The following is a 19,753-nucleotide window of genomic DNA, read 5'->3' on the forward strand; positions in this document are numbered from 1 at the left end:
ATTGAACGACCCAGGTCAGCCGAAAAAGGTAATAGGCCCGGCCTTGCCGGGAGTCGTCCCCGGGGTAAGAGGGAAGCGGGTCAAAGAAAGGGCGGTTTCGGGGGGGGGTCCCGGTCCCAGAGGTACCCCCCATCGCCCCCCTCGTACCGGCTGATAACCCGGTTCAGAAACCAGATTTAGGCCAGCCGATCCCGGTGGTGATCACCTCGGCCGAGGATGATGAAATGCCCCCAGAATTGGCCGCACAGTTGACGGCATGGCTCAAAACAAAGGTGGGGGGCACAGTGACCCCGGGAGGTCCGGCCGAAGAAGCCAGAGTATTAATAAAGCAGTTGCGGCAATCGAGGCGAGTGTTCCTCTTGTTCCCCCACAGGTGGCACCTGGAGTACCAGCAGCTGGTCAGGAAAAGACGGCGGCAGCAACGGCCGATCCGGGTAAGCTCGCATTGCCGATGGCGGGGGAGGGCTCAATACCCTCAAGGCGGGAAAAGGTTGCACAGCACATTCCCATGGCCACGAAAGAGTTAATATGGGGAGACAAGTATGTCAACATGTTTTCATTGTTAACTGACCATCGCGAGATGGAGTATGCTAAAACGCAGAAAGATTTGTGGCACCCGAGTGTCTGGCGCGCCAAGATGGCCGAGTTCAGGGTGGACGAGACAGTGACGAACTGGGTTAAGGCCTTCTCTATATTTACCGCAGTGATGGGGGAACGTAAACCCGAGGTTATGACTGAGTTGATTTGCTATCAGAATCGCATTATGGATTTCTATTCAATGTATGAGGGGGAAGAATGGAAAGGCTATGACATGAAATTCCGTAAAGCAAAAGAATATGATGCTTCTTTGTCTTGGGATTGTTTGGACTCGGTGTCATGGCACAAGCAGCTCCTGCCAGGGGCGACAGGTACGTCCTCGCCAGGCGGGAGCGGGTCCGGAGTGGTCCGCCAAAAGCCCGGTGTGCCCTTTCGAGCAGGCACAGGTGGGGGCTACCAGCCTAGAGTTGGCGGGAATGGCGGAAAAGGGGGGGTCTGTTGGGGCTTCAATAGAGGCAACTGTAACAGACCGCAGGGGACATGCAAGTTTAAGCATGTGTGTGCCGGCTGTGGGAATTCCTCACACCCGGAAAGTGCATGTAGATCAAAAATTAGCGGGACGGGGGTAAAGGCGGGTCTAAGCAGGAGTGAGGTAGACTTTTGTGACCGATTGCCTACACCCGTGGATCTCATGGTTATGATTCCGTGGTTAAACAAATACCCTGATCATGTATCCGCTGGGGTGTTGAGGAAGGGATTCTTACATGGCTTCCACATCCCGGCGGGGGATTTTCGGGGGAACTCCTTTTGTAGAAACCAGTTATCGGTACAGCACAACCCAGGCGTGGCAGAAAAGAAAATAGCAAAAGAAGTCAGTTTAGGGCGAGTGGCTGGGCCCTTTCGTCGCCCGCCGGTGGCTGAGTTCATCTGTTCCCCGTTGGGGGTTGTCCCGAAGAAAGACCCAGGGGAGTTTAGACTCATACATAACCTTTCTGCTCCTAGGGGTTCCTCGGTGAATGATGCCATTGACCCAGAAGTTTGTTCTGTACGATATGCATCATTCGACGATGCCGTGGCCATGTTGAACCGCCTAGGCCCTGGGGCGCTGATGGCGAAATCTGATATCGAATCAGCGTTCCGGTTGCTTCCGGTGCGCCCGCAGGATCAGCGCCTGCTAGGTTTTGCATTTCAGGGAAGTTATTACATGGATAAATGCATGCCCATGGGTTGCTCCATTTCTTGTGCGTATTTTGAAATGTTTAGCTGTTTTTTAGAATGGGCATTCACCGAGGCTACAGGGCATAGACATGTTATGCATTATCTGGATGACTTCCTGTTCTTAGGGGCAGCCGGTGATACGAACTGCGCGCAGGCGCTGTATGATTTCTGCATCCTCATGAGTGAATTTGGAGTCCCATTGGCACCAAGTAAGACGGTTGGACCATCTACTTCACTGGAGTTTCTGGGAATTGAACTCGATTCTGTGGAGGGGTGTTTCCGATTACCGATGGAAAAAGTGGTCAAGTTTCGGGCTTCCTTGATGCAATGCCTGAGTGGGGAGAAAGTGACCCTGCACCAGTTACAACAAACAGTGGGTCAGCTTAATTTTGCCTTGAGGGTGATGCCTATGGCCTGCCCCTTTTCGCGCTCTATCGCGCAAGCTATGGTAGGTCTCAAAGAGGGTCACCACCGTACGAGACTGTCAGGGGAGGTTCGCCAGGATATGCGTATTTGGTTGGCATTTCTGGCGGACTTCAACGGTCGAGTCGTGTGGAACTCCCCGCCAGAGTCTTCAGATGAACTAGGTCTATGGACCGACTCAGCAGGGAGCGTGGGTTTTGGCGCCATCTTAGGTAATCGATGGTCGGCACAAACATGGCCAACATGGTGGCACTCCAACGGTCTCACAGGTAACATTGGGTTCCTGGAGTTATTCCCCATCTGGGTTGCTCTGATGACATGGTCTGATGACTTCAGGGACCGCTCAGTGGTGTTTTGGTCTGATAATATGACTGTTGTCGAGTGCATTAACCAACAGGCAGCACGCTGCAAATTGATCTTGAGATTGTTGAGAAATTGTGCTGCTTTGCATGAGATTGAATGTACAGTTCAGGGCGAAACATGTGCCAGGTGTACTGAATCATGCGGCTGATGCACTCTCTCGTTCACATATGCAGGCATTCAGGGGTTATCTACCCACAGCGGACCTAGAGGCAGCACCATTCCCCGAAACAATATGGCTAATCGGTGCCCCAGATTACAAGACCTCGTGGCAGCGAGTTTAGCCCCCAGGACAAGGAAAGCATACGAAGGAGCGTTTCGTTCCTATTGCACATATTTGGGTCCCACATAGAGTCAGAACTGGGGTCAGGAGGAATCCTTCCTGGGATACTTGGTAGCGCTGCACAGAGAGGGCCGATCAGCGGCAACGGCCAGTAGGCATAGGGCGGCCATTTCATTCATGGCCCAGGTACACGGCATAAAAGACCCTACAGGTTCCTTTTTGGTGAAAAAAGCCCTTCGCGGCTGGCAGCGCCTTGAGGGTTGCAAGCAAGATACGAGGCACCCGATTGGCTTAGACAGACTGTCTCTGCTTTTAGCAAAGCTGGATGAGACGTGTTCCTCCCATTTCGAAGCAGTTCTGTTCCGGGCAGCGTTCACATTGGCATTCCATGGGGCTATGAGGGTGAGCGAACTTGTCGCAAGGAACAAGAGAGATATGGAGGGAGGCTTGTGCAGGGATCACATCCAAATAAGGGGTGATTCGATGGTGATTGTGATAGCCAGGTCCAAGACTGACCAGGGGGCTATGGGAAACAGCGTGGTCGTACAGCGCAAGCGTGGGTCCCCCATCTGCCCGTTGAAGTGTGTGGAAGACTATTTGGCGCTAAGGGCGGCCGCATGGGGGGGGAGTTTGCTCCGACACAAGGATGGCACTCCACTGACGAGATTTCAGTTTCAGAGGGTGCTAGCACTGTCAATCGCTGACGCGGGCATGGACCCGTGCGATTTTGGGACCCACTCCTTCAGGATAGGGGCTGCTACTGAGGCTACAGCCAGGGGTCAGAGTGCTGAGGAAGTGAAACAATTGGGCCGTTGGTCCTCGAATTGCTTCAAGAGGTATGTGCGATTGCACATGTTGTGAGTGATCAATTGACATGCACTCACGTTTTCTGTCTTTTGTTTACTTTACAGTTTCGCGAGCCTGCCACCCGGGGCGGAATTTGAGGTCGACCCAGCACCAGGAGACCAGCGGTCAGAGGCCACCGACTGGAGAGAGGATGGTATGGGTCGTGGGCCACTCATACGTGAGGCGCGCCGGCGACGTATTCAAGGAAGGTGACGCGATTCACGCACCAGGGGAATACGGGTTCAGAGTGGCCTTCCATGGGAAGGGTGGGCTCGTTTTTGACCACTTTGAATCATTTTTCGAGGGGCTTCTAGGGCGGTATAGGTCACCGCCATCTGTAGTCATAGTACACCTGGGAGGCAACGACTTGGTGACACTGGGTAGACGAGTGTTACTTGAATGAATTTTGTCGGCTGTTAGCTGGTTGGCTAAAAGAGTCCCGGGGTGTACGATTGCCTGGTCCCACATGATTCCTAGGAAGATGTGGCAGGGGGGCCTTTCGGTGTCAGCACTGAACCATTCAGTTAAACGGGTCAATAATAAAATTGGTAAATTGTTCTGTTCGGCGCAGTTGCATAACATTCCTCATGGGTGTATTCGGGGTGATCAAATGTATCTGAACGATGGGGTTCACCTGTCCAGGGAGGGGAATGACTAATTCATAGGAGACTTCGTTGCATGGCTAAGGGGTTTGAGGAAGCATGACCTGTAGGAGGAGTAGGGGGGACCGGCTAGTCGGTCAACTATCCGGTCTGTGGCGGTAAGGTCATGATCGGTGAGCAGTAATTTCAAGGTCCCTAGAGTGGGGCGCCACCCACAATGGATGGGAGCGCCCGGGGGAAGACGGCCATTGGCCCCTTCCACGGGGAGGCGGCACCCACTAAGGATGGGGCGCCTATGGGGAGATGGCCATGGGCCCCTCCCAGGCGGGGAGGCGGTTAGATGCCCCTCCTACTAATTTCCCAGGGCCGGATATCCGCGACGGCGGATAGAGAGTGTGGGGATGGGGGGAGAGTCCACGCTGTCCTTCCTACAGAGACCTCATATGGGAACTCGGACGACCCTTAAGATGGCGTCGAGTATAAAGGGGGCCCCCACCACGACAAGGGAAGTTACAGTTGGCAATGAGGGTAGAGTCCTCTGCGCATGCGCCGCTCACACCGTGAGGGCGGGAGTCTGGTAGTAGGGATCTGACACCGGTTAAGACCTTGCCGTTGGCCCTTAATGCTAGGATGTATAATTTGAGTTAGAGTGTATGCATTTTCAGGATGTTAGCCAAAAGTACATGACTGCATCGAAATGTAATAAATGACAAATTGTACATAATGCATAATGATGAAACTTTTATTTAATGTTTTAAATTTTGTTTCATATTTTAATAAATACGGCCGGGAGGGTGACTCCCTCCCGCCTTCCAAAAGTTCAACTATTGTCCGACTTCCCATTCTTGGGGAAATGTGTTGGGAGGGGGTGGCGGGCATCCCGGCCATATGGAAAGGGGCGACCACTCGGTCCCCCCGAATGTATGGATGGGTGCCCCAAACCTCCCGGGAAACCATTTTGGGCGGGGTGGGCGTAGCCCGGCTGGTATGCCCGAAGCGGCGTAGCCGGGGCGCGCCTTCCCCCGCCCAAGAGGGGTTGTCCTAGACACCTCAACGGAAGACGACCACGCCCCGTAGGCGTAAAGGGTGACGGGTACACGCCCTCCCGCAGAAGAATAAAGGAGCGGGAATCCAGAGGAGCGTCCTCTTGTTCCTCGGATCGGAAGGCTGCACCCACTCGTTGCCCGTGAGCCCTCGACGGAACAAGCAGCAATTTTGACCCACCCACCAGCCCCTTATGGCAAATGTTTGGAGAAATAAAGTTTTGCTGAGTGATGGAAGTATAGGCCTTTTTTCCTTGGTAGAAAGAATGAAGGAACGTTGAGAATAAAGATTGACTTTTTGCAGAGATGTCTTCTTGCAGGAAAGAGCAATTGATGGCACAGTAGGATGATGTGGAGTTCTTTCTTTTCTTAGTAGGTAAACAACTGTCGTATTTATTTTTTGGTCGGGCGGTAAGGTCATGATCGGTGAGCAGTAATTTCAAGGTCCCTAGAGTGGGGCGCCACCCACAATGGATGGGAGCGCCCGGGGGAAGACGGCGTTTGGCCCCTTCCACGGGGAGGCGGCACCCACTAAGGATGGGGCGCCTATGGGGAGATGGCCATGGGCCCCTCCCAGGGGGGGAGGCGGTTAGATGCCCCTCCTACTAATTTCCCGGGGCCGGATATCCGCAACGGCGGATAGAGAGTGTGGGGATGGGGGGAGAGTCCACGCTGTCCTTCCTACAGAGACCTCATACGGGAACTCGGACGACCCTTAAGATGGCGTCGAGTACAAAGGGGGCCCCCATAACGACAAGGGAAGTTACAGTTGGCAATGAGGGTAGAGTCCTCTGCGCATGCGCCGCTCACACCGTGAGGGCGGGAGTCTGGTAGTAGGGATCTGACACCGGTTAAGACCTTGCCGTTGGCCCTTAATGCTAGGATGTACACTTTGAGTTAGAGTGTATGCATTTTCAGGATGTTAGCCAAAAGTACATGACTGCATCGAAATGTAATAAATGACAAATTGTACATAATGCATAATGATGAAACTTTTATTTAATGTTTTAAATTTTGTTTCATATTTTAATAAATACGGCCGGGAGGGTGACTCCCTCCCGCCTTCCAAAAGTTCAACTATTGTCCGACTTCCCATTCTTGGGGAAATGTGTTGGGAGGGGGTGGCGGGCATCCCGGCCATATTGACCTGCACCTGATTGTCACATTTAATTTACTCATAAGTTCCTAGAATATGGTACTGCATATAACAAGGGCATGTTAATTGAATGCTATTTGTTTAACATTGTGTAGTCAATCCTCGGGCGTGTAATCTTAAATGTCCTGATTATGATCCTATGACTGGTATGGATCGAAATGTCGATAAATCCTATACTTTGACTCTATTTTAATGTTGATAGTAATATACATAATGGCAGAAATACTGTTTAGAACTGAGAGTAAGCTATGTTTTTTTTTATTTCTGTCACACACAAGTGCCTGAGTGTTTTAGTCATTTCTGACTGTTTTGTCATTTGTGTTTTTTTTCACCCACCTATTTGTCTGATATTTGTGCAAAGACATTATTTAACACTGTCTACTGGACAACATATATAGGCATCATCGTCTTCCGAATATAATAATATTGTTGTATATTTTGATGAGGTACCATTGTTCCTTTACAATACCACGCACCTTTGGTCCATCCATACCCATGGGTTCACCTTTCTTTTTATGACATTAGTGACCCTGTAGCACTCCTTTTGCCACCTGATCAAGTAGTCTCAAGCCTACCATTGCAGCCTCTAGTACAGTTTTAAACTGACACTTCGACCTGGCCTAAACCTTGCTTTTTAATACAGATAAGTCGCAACTAATGTAGGACCTAAAGGTCCATAGGGCAGTGTACGGTGCATTTAAAAGGTATGACATATGTTTTTAAGTTTTACTTGTGGCTTCCCCTGATGACCATGAGTGGTGCTTTGTGCTCCTAGGCACCATACTTATCTAAAAATTTGAAATTACATATCTAGTTCTACTGGATGGATTCATTAAAATGTATCCTATTATTCTAAATTGTTTTGAGATTTCTCTTGTATTGTGTTTTTATTTTATTACTGTTTGTGTGCTGCAAAACTACTTTATACTTTGCATGTAAGTTAAGCCTGACAATATTTTAGCCAAGCTACCAGAGGGTTAAACACAGGTAAATTTAGTGACTTCTGTGGTTCATCCTTACAAGGATTGTGGTTATTGCTTAATAGGGTCCCTCCTGTCGTCAACCAATAACCCAATTTCTTACAAAACCTTACATGATAATGTGATGCAATTGAGAGTTTCTGGGAGGAGGTGGCAGAAAAACTACACAGGGTGATTGCAGTCTAACTAGAGGTCTCCACAAGCATGTGCTATCTCCCAAACTTAAAAAAAGGGAAGCTCCATCTCAGGTTTGCATAGTGAGCCTGGTGCTCATGAAGGGACGTTTAGCCATTAGATGGCTTTGTCCTCGTGACCCAGGAAAAGCTGTCTATAGTATAGATATTCAATATATTATCGCAGTGCAATCAGTTCCACCAATTTTTATATTTTTATAGTTTATTTCTGTGCAACCCAATCATTGGTGCTGTGTCTGTCAGGGCTAAAAAAATTGTAGTAACAGGAATGCCAGGTTTGGAACACCAATCTCTAGCAGATGGGTGCACTTAGCATTGAAACTTTTCAGTTTCTCCTCCAATTACATGATATTTTCCCTTTCAGAGAAGACACACAACTCCTATTCCTTACTACTGGATGATCATTTTAATGAATCATTTTAATTCCAAATGCTTCATTTAATAGGTTGTGATTTAAACTGCAATCACTCATAAAGCCCAATGCATTTCGGGTCGAGGATGACCCTTCATCGGGGGTCTCTGAAAGAGGAATTAAACAAGAGCCAGTTCAGTCCAAAGTATTCAAATAAACATACTATTATTCATTTCTAATCATTGTCAACCACCATGCTTAAAGTCTGAATATTTAGCAAAGAAGATGTCAATGTGTTTGACACAACGCAACGTGAACAATCAAAAGAGCAGTCATTCTTCAACTCCTCTTTAATGTGCTGTGAATTCTCACATGCTTTCCCGCAAGAAACCTATGAAGTTGTGCATTCTCGTATTAGACACTTATGCTCAGTGTTCATGCCATAAAACCAATTGCGTGCTCATAGAAACTTAAAATGATGCATTCTTTAGAGAAATGTCCGTGAGCATGTAAAAAAAAAACAGTGTTCCGCTTCTTCGGTGTGGTAAAAAACCAAATCCGCATCCCTATGCTACGAGTCGACCGTTACTACCAGACAAGTCTATAAGTGCCACAGTGTGCGTTACATGAGTAACCTAGTCTAAATGGATTACGTGCAAGCAAAAATAGAGGTGATCTGCATGAGTGCTGTGGTCTAGGTCACGAGGACGAGCTCACGCCATCCAAATAGTGAAAGTAACCACATTCTTAACCCGTTTACCGCGATAGCGATTCCGCCACGGTGCGGGCGTTTGACGGAGCGGGCGGGGCTGCATCGGCCAATGGTCATGCACAGCACCCCCAGGTAGTGCTCGCGTGGGCCGTTGGCCGATGCAAGCACGGAAGGGGTTAAAGTGAAAGCCGCCCCTTAAAGTGATGTGGGTGACGCTCAGGATTTCAATAAAGTTGCCAATTACAAAGAGCAATGAAATCCAATGAGAACATGTAAAACAATCAAAAAAGTCCTACAAATCATGAAGTAAGGAAGAATCAGTTGAAGATATGTAAATGTATGTATACTTGTAAAACGCACTGTTACCCCATCACTCGGGGCGTCCTGGCGCTGTATACCGCTGGGGAACCCGTCCTGGCTTTCCCTGTGAGAGGGCACCCACAAGGTGAAGCCAGGCATCCTCGGCGCTGCTAGGGCCGTTGTGGAGATTAAGCAAGCTATTGCCCAGAGTTGCAGAGTGTGACCCATGGTTAGCGTAGGCACCTAGGCGAGAATTATCGAGTCCGCGGACATTAACCGAAGACCCTGCCGTGTCGGGAATTGAACCCTGGTCCCGGGCCGACCTCTGCTTCAGGGTATGCCGCTTCTAACCAGTGAGCCACACTTCTCCAATCTCACACTTCATAATATACAAGACAGACTCTAAGGATGTCACTGACTTAAATATCCCCCTGCGCCTGGCTACAATGTACTCTCATTTTGTAAGATACAAATGCATATTCTAATGAATCTATACCTTGCAGAAAACATGATAATTCCAGTCAGTCATTCAATCCTTGAGGCTGCGCTGTATTACGTTTTTTAATCCAAAAGAACTCGGATCTAAACAATTGTGTCTGTTGATCGACATCAGTTCTATTCTTTAATGCCTCCAGGATGGTAAAATGTAATTGAGCGATGCTATGTCCTGCTTGCTGCCAGTGCATTGACACAGTAGACTTAACATGTTTAGTTCTGATGTTACTTTTATGTTCTGTTATCCGGATTTTCACCTTGCGATCAGTCTTGCCCACGTAAAGTTTTCCACGGTGTACAGTCATAATATCGAGTCTTTTATTTCGACTGGACAGAATATCGAGTAAAAAATATAGAATGGACATAATATCGACTAGACATAATATAGACAACAAAAATATCGACTAGAGAAAATTAATATCGAATAGAATGGACATAATATCGAATCAAAAATATAGAATGGACATAATATCGACTAGACATAATATAGACAACAAAAATATCGAATTTAAGGTAAGTTAATAATAATTTTTATTTTTTGTGTAATATAAGTCTGTAGCGGGTTGTGGGTTTATAGGGGAATAGGGTGGGAAGTAATTTAATTCTAATTAATTAAATATGTTAATTTATTTATTAATATCTATTTAGAATTAATTGTTAATTAATTATTAATTGGTAATTAATTAAAATATAATTGGTAATTAATTATAATTGATTAATTGATAAATATTTTAATTTTAGTAATTTATTTTCTGTAGCGGGTTGTGGGTTTATAGGGGAATAGGGTGGGAAGTAATTTTATTATAATTAATTAAATATGTTAATTTATGTATTGATATTTATTTAGAATTAATTGTTAATTAATTATTAATTCGTAATTAATTAAAATATAATTGGTAATTAATTATAATTGATTAATTGATATATATTTTAATTTTAGTAATTTATTTTCTGTAGCGGGTTGTGGGTTTATAGGGGAATAGGGTGGGAAGTAATTTAATTATAATTAATTAAATATGTTAATTTATTTATTGATATTTACTTAGAATTAATTGTTAATTAATTATTAATTGGTAATTAATTAAAATATAATTGGTAATTAATTATAATTGATTAATTGATAAATATTTTAATTTTAGTAATTTATTTTCTGTAGCGGGTTGTGTGTTTATAGGGGAATAGGGTGGGAAGTAATTTAATTATAATTTATTAAATATGTTAATTTATTTATTGATATTTATTTTGAATTTATTGTTAATTAATTATTAATTGGTAATTAATTAAAATATAATTGGTAATTGAAAATAATTTATTAATTTTTAAATTGTAAATTAATTTATTGTTAATAGGTAATTAATTAGTATGAGTAGGCAATTTTTATAATTAAATATTTTTTTTTGTATTTATAAATAAATATTTAATATTTTTATACACTTTTTTAATATTTTAATTATTTGTAATTGGTATTACTATTTATGTTATTTATATATATTTGTGAAGTATTTACTTTCCCTACTATTGCACTCTCTGAAGTTGGAATAGTAATTTTAACCCCTACGCTATCCAACACTTTCCCTACTGTTGCACCCACTGGAGTGGGTATGCAACGTTTACAACGCTACTTTTACTATGCACTACCATTACAACAAAACTTTTAAATTGCACAAACTTTTACAACGCATACATTTACAAAGCATGTTTTTAAAACGCAGATACCGTTACAACGCATACTATTACAATGTAAGTATTAGTAAGTATATAATTATTTTAAAAAGGTTATATGTTTGGGATTTTGGGTAAAGGGGTATTTTTAGGGTTCAGGGTCAGTTTTCAGTTTTTGGGTAAAGGGGTATTTTTAGGGTTCAGGGTCAGTTTTCAGTTTTTGGGTAAAGGGGTATTTTTAGAGTTCAGGGTCAGTTTTCAGTTTTTGGGTAAAGGGGTATTTTTAGGGTTCAGGGTCAGTTTTCAGTTTTTGGGGTAAAGGGGTATTTTAAGGGTTCAGGGTCAGTTTTCAGTTTTTGGGTAATGGGGTATTTTTAGGGTTCAGGGTCAGTTTTCAGTTTATGGGTAAAGGGGTATGTTTAGGGTTCAGGGTCAGTTTTCAGTTTTTGGGTAAAGGGGTATTTTTAGGGTTCAGGGTCAGTTTTCAGTTTTTGGGTAAAGGGGTATTTTTAGAGTTCAGGGTCAGTTTTCAGTTTTTGGGTAAAGGGGTATTTTTAGGGTTCAGGGTCAGTTTTCAGTTTTTGGGGTAAAGGGGTATTTTAAGGGTTCAGGGTCAGTTTTCAGTTTTTGGGTAATGGGGTATTTTTAGGGTTCAGGGTCAGTTTTCAGTTTTTGGGGTAAAGGGGTATTTTTAGGGTTCAGGGTCAGTTTTCAGTTTTTGGGGTAAAGGGGTATTTTTAGGGTTCAGGGTCAGTTTTCAGTTTTTGGGTAAAGGGGTATTTTTAGTGTTCAGGGTCAGTTTTCAGTTTTTGGGGTAAAGGGGTATTTTTAGGGTTCAGGGTCAGTTTTCGGGTAAAGGGGTATTTTTAGTGTTCAGGGTCAGTTTTCAGTTTATGGGTAAAGGGGTATTTTTAGGGTTCAGGGTCAGTTTTGGGTTTTTGGGGTACAGGGGTACTTTGTAAAAATAAAGTAAAATTACATTTAAATTAAATTTATTTAATAAAATTAAATTATATTAAATTATATTATAATATTTTTTATTAATTTATATTCAAAAAATTATTATATACTTACCAATACTTACGTTGTAATGGTATGCGTTGTAAAGGTATATGCGTTGTAAAATCTTGCGTTGTAAATGTATGCGTTGTAAAAGTTTTTGCGTTGTAAAAGTTTTGTTGTAATGGTAGGCATTGTAAAAGTATGCGTTGTAACGTCATACATCCCTGGAGTGGGAATAGTAATTTTAACCTCTACGCTATCCAGCGCTTTCCCTACTGTTGCACCCACTGGAGTGGGAGTAGTAAATTTCACCTCTACGCTATCCAACACTTTTGCTAATGTTGAACTCACTATAGTTGTAACAATAAATTTTAAACATTTTCTAAAATGTTATATATGTTTATTTAATAATATGTTTATATATATATATATATATATATATATATATATATATATATATATATGTGTGTGTGTGTAATTTTTGGTGATATAATTTTTTTAATTATATAAATTATTTATTAAAATTACATTTTTTTATTAATTATTTCTAAGTTTATATTAAATATATTTATTACTATATTAGTTTTAACTTAATTTTAAGACTTTTAAAAAAATCGATATTTTGACAGTCTATATTTTTGTAAGTCGATATTTTGGAGTCGATATTTTGGTACTTACCTGTTTGAAGATAGGGAGTCGATATTTTGTCAATCGATATTTTTGACTCGATATTTGTGTATCTCGATATTTGTGTCGTCGATATTATGTCAGTGATCCGTTTTCCACACTGGCATTTCAAAGAGTAAATCAAATTGGCCGTGTCACAAGTACTTGAGTGTTGTAATGTTATTGTTGACCCCTTAGTGGGGTGTGCAAACTGATTCCCGATCATTACATTGTTGCAATGTATACAATTTGCACATTTTTGCATTCCTTTAAATATGTCACATTCAGTTATTATCTTTTTGCTTGTCAATAATTCTTAGATGTTTTTCGATCGTTCAAATGCAAAAATGGGTTTGCAGTTCAACAGTTGTTGCAGATCAGGTTCCGTTTGATTCATGGCCCAATGTTTCCTGATGATGGCTTTAATTTGATTGGCTTTGGTGGAATATTTCAAGATACACATGATAGACTACTTTTGACAGATTGTCTTTCCTTTAACAACCCATGTCTATCTAAAGCTGTTACTTGCTCGATAGATTCCTCAATAATGTTACTAGGATAACCTCATTGTTTGAATCATGAGGCATACTGATTAATGGGATTAACTGCTTCTATTGGGTCTGATGTGATTCTTTTCAACCTAATAAATTGAGAAAACGGTAAATGACATTTCAATGAGTGTTGATGGAAACTCTTGTAATGTAAACAATTGTTCCGGTCTGTTTCCTTAATGTGTACATTTGTTTTGACCCCACATGTATCTATTTGTACCATCACGTCTAGAAATGCAATCTTCTTCCTCTCGATCTGATGTGTAAATTTAATGTGGTCATGACACTGATTTAACTCAATTATATTATCCTGCAATTGTTTCAGTTGCCCTTTCCAAATAATGAAGATATCATCAATATATCTCTTGTAACCAACAAGATATTCAAGCCACGTAGCCTTCTGAAGAATGCGATCATATTCAAATGTGGACCTGAATATATTCGCATACGATGGAGCTCCAGCGAAACCCATGGATGCCCCATTGCATTGTGAAAAACAAAGTTGTCTTTCCACTGAAAATAGCTATGAAACAATGCAAAATGTAGTAACTCCAGTAACAATATCTTATTTGCTCCAATTGCATCATGTTTCAAAAGAGCCCATTCTATTGCTTAAATTCCTTCATTGTGGGGAATAGAGGTGTATAATGCATAACATCCACAGTGCATAGCCACCATGATTCTATGCCTTCCTTTTTCAGTGTTATTAACATGTTTAAAAATGCAGTTGTGTCCTTGATGTGTGTGCCCCATTGTTGTACAATTGGTTGAAAAAGGAAATACAAGTATTGGCCGATAGGTTCAGATATGGACCCACAGGCGGATACTATTGGTCTAAATGGGGGATTCAATACGTTTTTATGCACCTGGGCAAAATATAAAATTGTGGTTGATGTGGATGTTCTGTATACAAAAATTCCTAAGTGTTTTCCGTGATCCATTCCATCTTCAAGGCATTTTTCAAAATTTGTTCCAGAATCTGTTGGATTTCCTTGGTTGGATCTTGTTCAAGCTGCAGATAGATGTTGGTATCTTGCACATGTGCAGCAACGTTGGACTCGTGGAATTCCTTATCCATTACTACGAGTGCTCCTCCTTCGTTTGCTTTCTGGAATGTCAGCTGGCTGTTATTGGAGAAAGAAGATAAAGTACTCCATTCTTTTGAGGAACGCGGTTATGGGCATTTTTGAAGGTACAGATCACCTCTATTTTTGCTTACACGTAATCCATTAAGACCAGGTTACTCACGTAACGCACACTGTGGCACTTATAGAGTTGTCTGGTAGTAATGGTCAGCTTGAAGCATAGGAACACAGATTCGTTTTTTACCACACCGAAGAAGCAGAGCAGTTTTTATTTATTATTTTACATGGTCACGGACATTTCAACGTTGGATTTTTGTGAAAAACTGGAGATTTTTCTCTCCGATCACAAATTTTAATTATTCAGTAATCCTCTGTATATTTATATTTATTTATACAGAGGATTACTGAATAATTTAAATTTGTGATCAGAGAGAAAAATCTCCAGTTTTTCACAAAAATCCAACATTCCCTGTATCAGATTGGATATCGAATATAGACATTTAAGAGTCTTAGGAATCATAACCAAAAGCATACCACCAATAGTGATATATGTATTGGAAGTCTTTTTTGTTAAAATGTTTTTTGATGTAAAAAGTGTTTGTGATATATATTGTATTGCACATTTATGTCTTACTTAAGTGTGTTTGCTAAATAGTTTTGAGAATAGCACATTTATGTTTTATTTAACTGTGTTTGTAAATTGTTTTGAGAACAAGGATGTATTGATAAGACACAACAGGTCTTTTTTCAGATTGAAAGAAATAACTAAGAATACAAAATAGTGATAATAAAAAGGTGAAAATAAATACACCGGTTCAAACTAAAATCAATGGGTTTGACTATTTAGCAAAGACATCTAGCTTTCAAAATAATACGAGGCACAGGCACATTCTTCTTTAACAAGTTATAATACGGCCCTGCTTGTGCCTCGCCCCCTTGGGCCTAACTCCTTTTTTTCTCCTAATTTTGGAAAGTTGGCATCTTCTTGTCCTAAACATTTAGTACCTGGAGCCCGTTCCTGGGTCACATGACAAGGTGTAGCTGGTGTTGGAACCTGCACTGTCTGGGTGACTAAAGGGGTGACCCAGCCAGGCACAAGGTACCGCTCCCGTCAAGGTCAGGCGATTTTACACCCTGTCCAACCCATGTTCACACTTGGGTATCTTGGCACTGAGCAGTCAAGCGTCCTTCAGAAGCAAGGTGTAAAGAATGATAACAGCACACGCACAAAATAAATGTTCCGCACGACACAAAAAAAATGCTTCAAACTTGACATTGAGAAAGGCTGTTAATATTCAACACACATGAAACAATGCAACATGAATATGATGGAATCTGAGGGATAAATCATACTTGGAAATATTACTAGCAGTACTAGTCCCAGTACATTTTGATCAGATCTTTATAATATGCACACATGGGAAAAGTCCTGTTCAAATCCGCACACAGCACCCTTATTCAGTGCAATACATTGTCAGCCGCAGGCCCGACCCCACAGTCCTAATGCAATTTCACATGGTTATAGGGTGCACCCTGGGCTACACTGATATGAGTAATATGGACATACAAAGAATTATAACACTTTTAGCAGCACCACAGGACGAGGCAGTACAGATAAACCCAGTGCTGATAGGTAAAGTGCTTTCGGCGCAAGAACAATGTATAAACCAACAGCCCGACCAGTGTCATGAAGCACAGGTGGTCCACAGAAAGCTACTCACGCACACTAATGCTCTCTTTGCACCACTGCACAATGCAACAGGTACCACCCCGGTCCTTATGGGCAGTTTCACACACATACGCACCGACACCCTAATGCGGTACCAGTGATACCAAACAGATAAATAGATAACACTCTATAGACCCCGAGGCTCCGAACCTTCCACGACCCTCTTGTTCATCCCTACTGTCCCAGACACCCCAGATGGAAGTTCACCAGCTCCTCCCTCTTGACACCAGGCCACTCATGGCTGAGGTCACACCTCGTCTGGGTCCCCGGACAGCAGGTGGGGATAGACAGTAAGCATAAACAAGAGGTAGATGTTAAAAAAAGGGGGTCTTGGCTTTGTCCAGTGCCTCCCCAACAACGCCTCCTCCTTCTTGGACACCACCTGCAGCCTTTACCTGCTGAACTTCTAGGTTCACAGAACATTTTTGATGACATTTTTTCTAAGTCCAAAGGTAGGTGCTGACTGAGCCCAATCCACTTCTTGTATCCGACTCGCCTTCCATTGCAGTTGGTCTCATTTTCCGACTTTGATTCCAGTCTCGCGTCACTAGATGTCGTCGGTTGGTGTTTTGATCTTTCAGACGCTAGTTTTTACCTTAAACTTTAAAAATGTGTTATTCTAGTTCTACTGATTGGATTTTTGCCATTTTGGTGTAAAATTATTTATTTAAATGTACTCTATTTTTCTAAAGTGAAGTGGGATTTTTCTTGCATTGTATTGTAGCTTTATTACTGCTTGTGCACTACATAAATTCTATACACGTTGCCCCTAAGTTAAGCCTGACTGCTCATGTGATTATATCTAATATTACATGCCTTAAAATAATAATCCAACTCTTTTGAGACTTTTGCTTATATTGGTGTTGGAATAGTTAAGTTGACTTGTTTGAAATCCAATACTTTTGCTAGTGTTGTTTATTTTTGAATATTGATATCATTATTGCTTTACCCCACTTATTTTATTTGTTATTTTGACATTCATATCACATTTATCCCCCAGATTTTAGACCCCCCACCTTTAATCTATTGTTGAGCCCTACCTGCGTGCTTTTATTACCTTTGTAAAATTGCTTTACCTTATTCCCGCCTCTCACGTTAACAGCCCGGCCCGCCCCTTTTTATTTCCAAATAATTTCTGGTGTTGTGACTGACTGTTTTTGTTTTACCCTTAGCCCTCCTCCCATGTATACTACTGGTGCCCGTTCCCTTTTTATGTCTTAATCAATTTGGGGTGTTGTATTTGACAGTTTATGCTTTTCCCTGAAAAACTGTTTATATTTCTTCTACTGCTTCTGCTCCTGTAAAGCGCTCACGGGTCTAGCCAGCGCTATATAAAACGTTTCAAATAAATAAAAAATAAAATAAGTAAGTTGTGAAGAAGAAACAGGCTAAGAGCAACAATTTGTTACAAACAGGGGTCCACCAGGGCCATCGGGCACCAGCCCAGCTCTGCGAAACACAGGGTGGGGTCACGCAGTCTCTTGACCTGCTCCCGAGCCTTCTTGGAAGCATCCCTTGGGCCTAGTCAATTCCTCTCGCTCCTACTTGGTGCCACAAAGTCCTCAGATGGACCAGATGGGGAAGAGCAGTTGGTCCACCATGAAGGGGCCAGTGAGTGAGCAAGCAGTGAATAAGGAACAACACAAAGGGGAGCCTCACGGCTTGAGGAGGCACCCAGTAAGTTACACGTTTATCCAGCTGTGGCCCGGTTAACAAGATAAGTCTCACCAGACACTTCAGGTTAGACCAAGTACAGTTGCAATTCCGTACGCCCCTGCGAATGAGACACAATGTCCGGCACATCTTGATGTCGGTTGCACCAGATGATTCCGGTCACACAAACAGGCGCAAGTTCCGTAAAGTCCCACGAGGTAGAATGAGACTCTGCAATGGGTGCGTCCCCCGACTCCAAGTTCGCAACCTGTGAATTGAACACTGATGAGCATGGAGTTGGCGTGGTGCATGAGAGAAATTCAGCACAGTCGACGATGCAGGCCACTTTGGATCCTGCAACTGGTGAATCCACTCACCATCAACAAGACGCTTATGCGTGCCGAGGTCCTTGCAGTACAGGAACCACTTCACCACAGATGCGGGCAACTTCTTGAGCTCTGCACTAAACACTTCAGCCTCCAGGCGCGATTCTCTAGTTCCAAGCTCACACTGCACTGTCCAGCTTTCGGCAGACAATGTGGGCACTTAGAAGGCACCGTTCTCCAGATGTTACCGGTAGGTGGTGTGGGCCCCTCGTAGGATATCTTTGATATACCTGAGACCTCTGAGAGACCCGTAGACCAGCCAACTGGTCCTTGGGATCCCACCTCAGTGTGTCCCACGCCAGCAGGTCATCAGCCCAGGCCAGCCAAGGCAGGCTGTCCGTTCCATAGGCAGTTTTTCCTCCATGTGCACAACTGAGTCCTCTGGCAATGTGCACCACGCAGACCAGGTTCCCCGGTTCTGCATTCCCACAAGCAGATCTCTCCTCAGTGTGGGGTGGCACTAAGTAGTTAAAGGGGTTAGGCACAACATTCTGAATCGAATGAGAAGCAGGGGTCTAGAATGCCACACCTGGTTGGCCCTGAATCCTTATAGAGATTTTCTCTTGATGACATCATTTCATATATGAACATTCTCATCAACTCTAGAAGTGAATTATCCCTCTATTGAGATCTGACTCTTTTCCCAGATATTCAAGATATAGGCCACACATATCTCTATAGGAAAGGCATTTGTCTGGTACATAGTGCTGGGATGGCAAGCACTGCATACCATACAAATACATACATCACTGTGCTGGCAAGCGTGCCATAAATGTCCATTCCTAAGAATGTATTACTGGCACCGAATAGCATCTTGTTATGCCTCTTGGTATGCCTGTTATGAAATGAGAAACCATATTCGATGAGCATGCAAAGACGTGTCCATATCTTTATGTAGTCGGTGGGCCAAATTAAGTATATCAGGCACAATTCATACCTCATTATTTTGACCATACATCAGAGTTCTGCTCTCCGACACACTTAATTCTCCATATTGTAATTAACAACCTATAAACTGCAATTCTTTTATGTGGCTTTCAATTCCATCATCCTGCTAATGGTGGAGAAAAAGGTGCAATTGACTATGTTCCGGAACGTTAATCAAGGATGGGCCAAAGATGTAAGGCACCACAAGCAACCATAAATTTTCACTATGGCGGTCTCTTCTTCCACCACCCAACCGCCCAACGCCTCAGCCAAAGGGCCACAGTCGCTAGCAGCAATAATGCACTGTTTTCTGTCCACTGCAACAATGCACTGTTTGCTGTCCACTGCTGCTACCGCTATTGAGTGGCTGCCTTACTTCACCTTGTGGATGCGCCAACCTTGGGTAAAGCCACATCTTATAAAGTATCACGAAGGTGAGCTGGTTATATCAGAAACAAATGCACACTTAGATTATTATATAATGTTCAACAAAGGACATCCAAATATGCATTTCAGAATTACAAGGTGTTCGTACTACTAGACAACCGGAATGAGCTTCATCCTGGAAATAAAAGCAGACAAACCCTCAAT

The sequence above is a fragment of the Lissotriton helveticus genome, chromosome 2_2 (genome assembly GCF_964261635.1).
Source record: "Lissotriton helveticus chromosome 2_2, aLisHel1.1, whole genome shotgun sequence".
NCBI classification, from domain to species: Eukaryota; Metazoa; Chordata; class Amphibia; order Caudata; family Salamandridae; genus Lissotriton; species Lissotriton helveticus.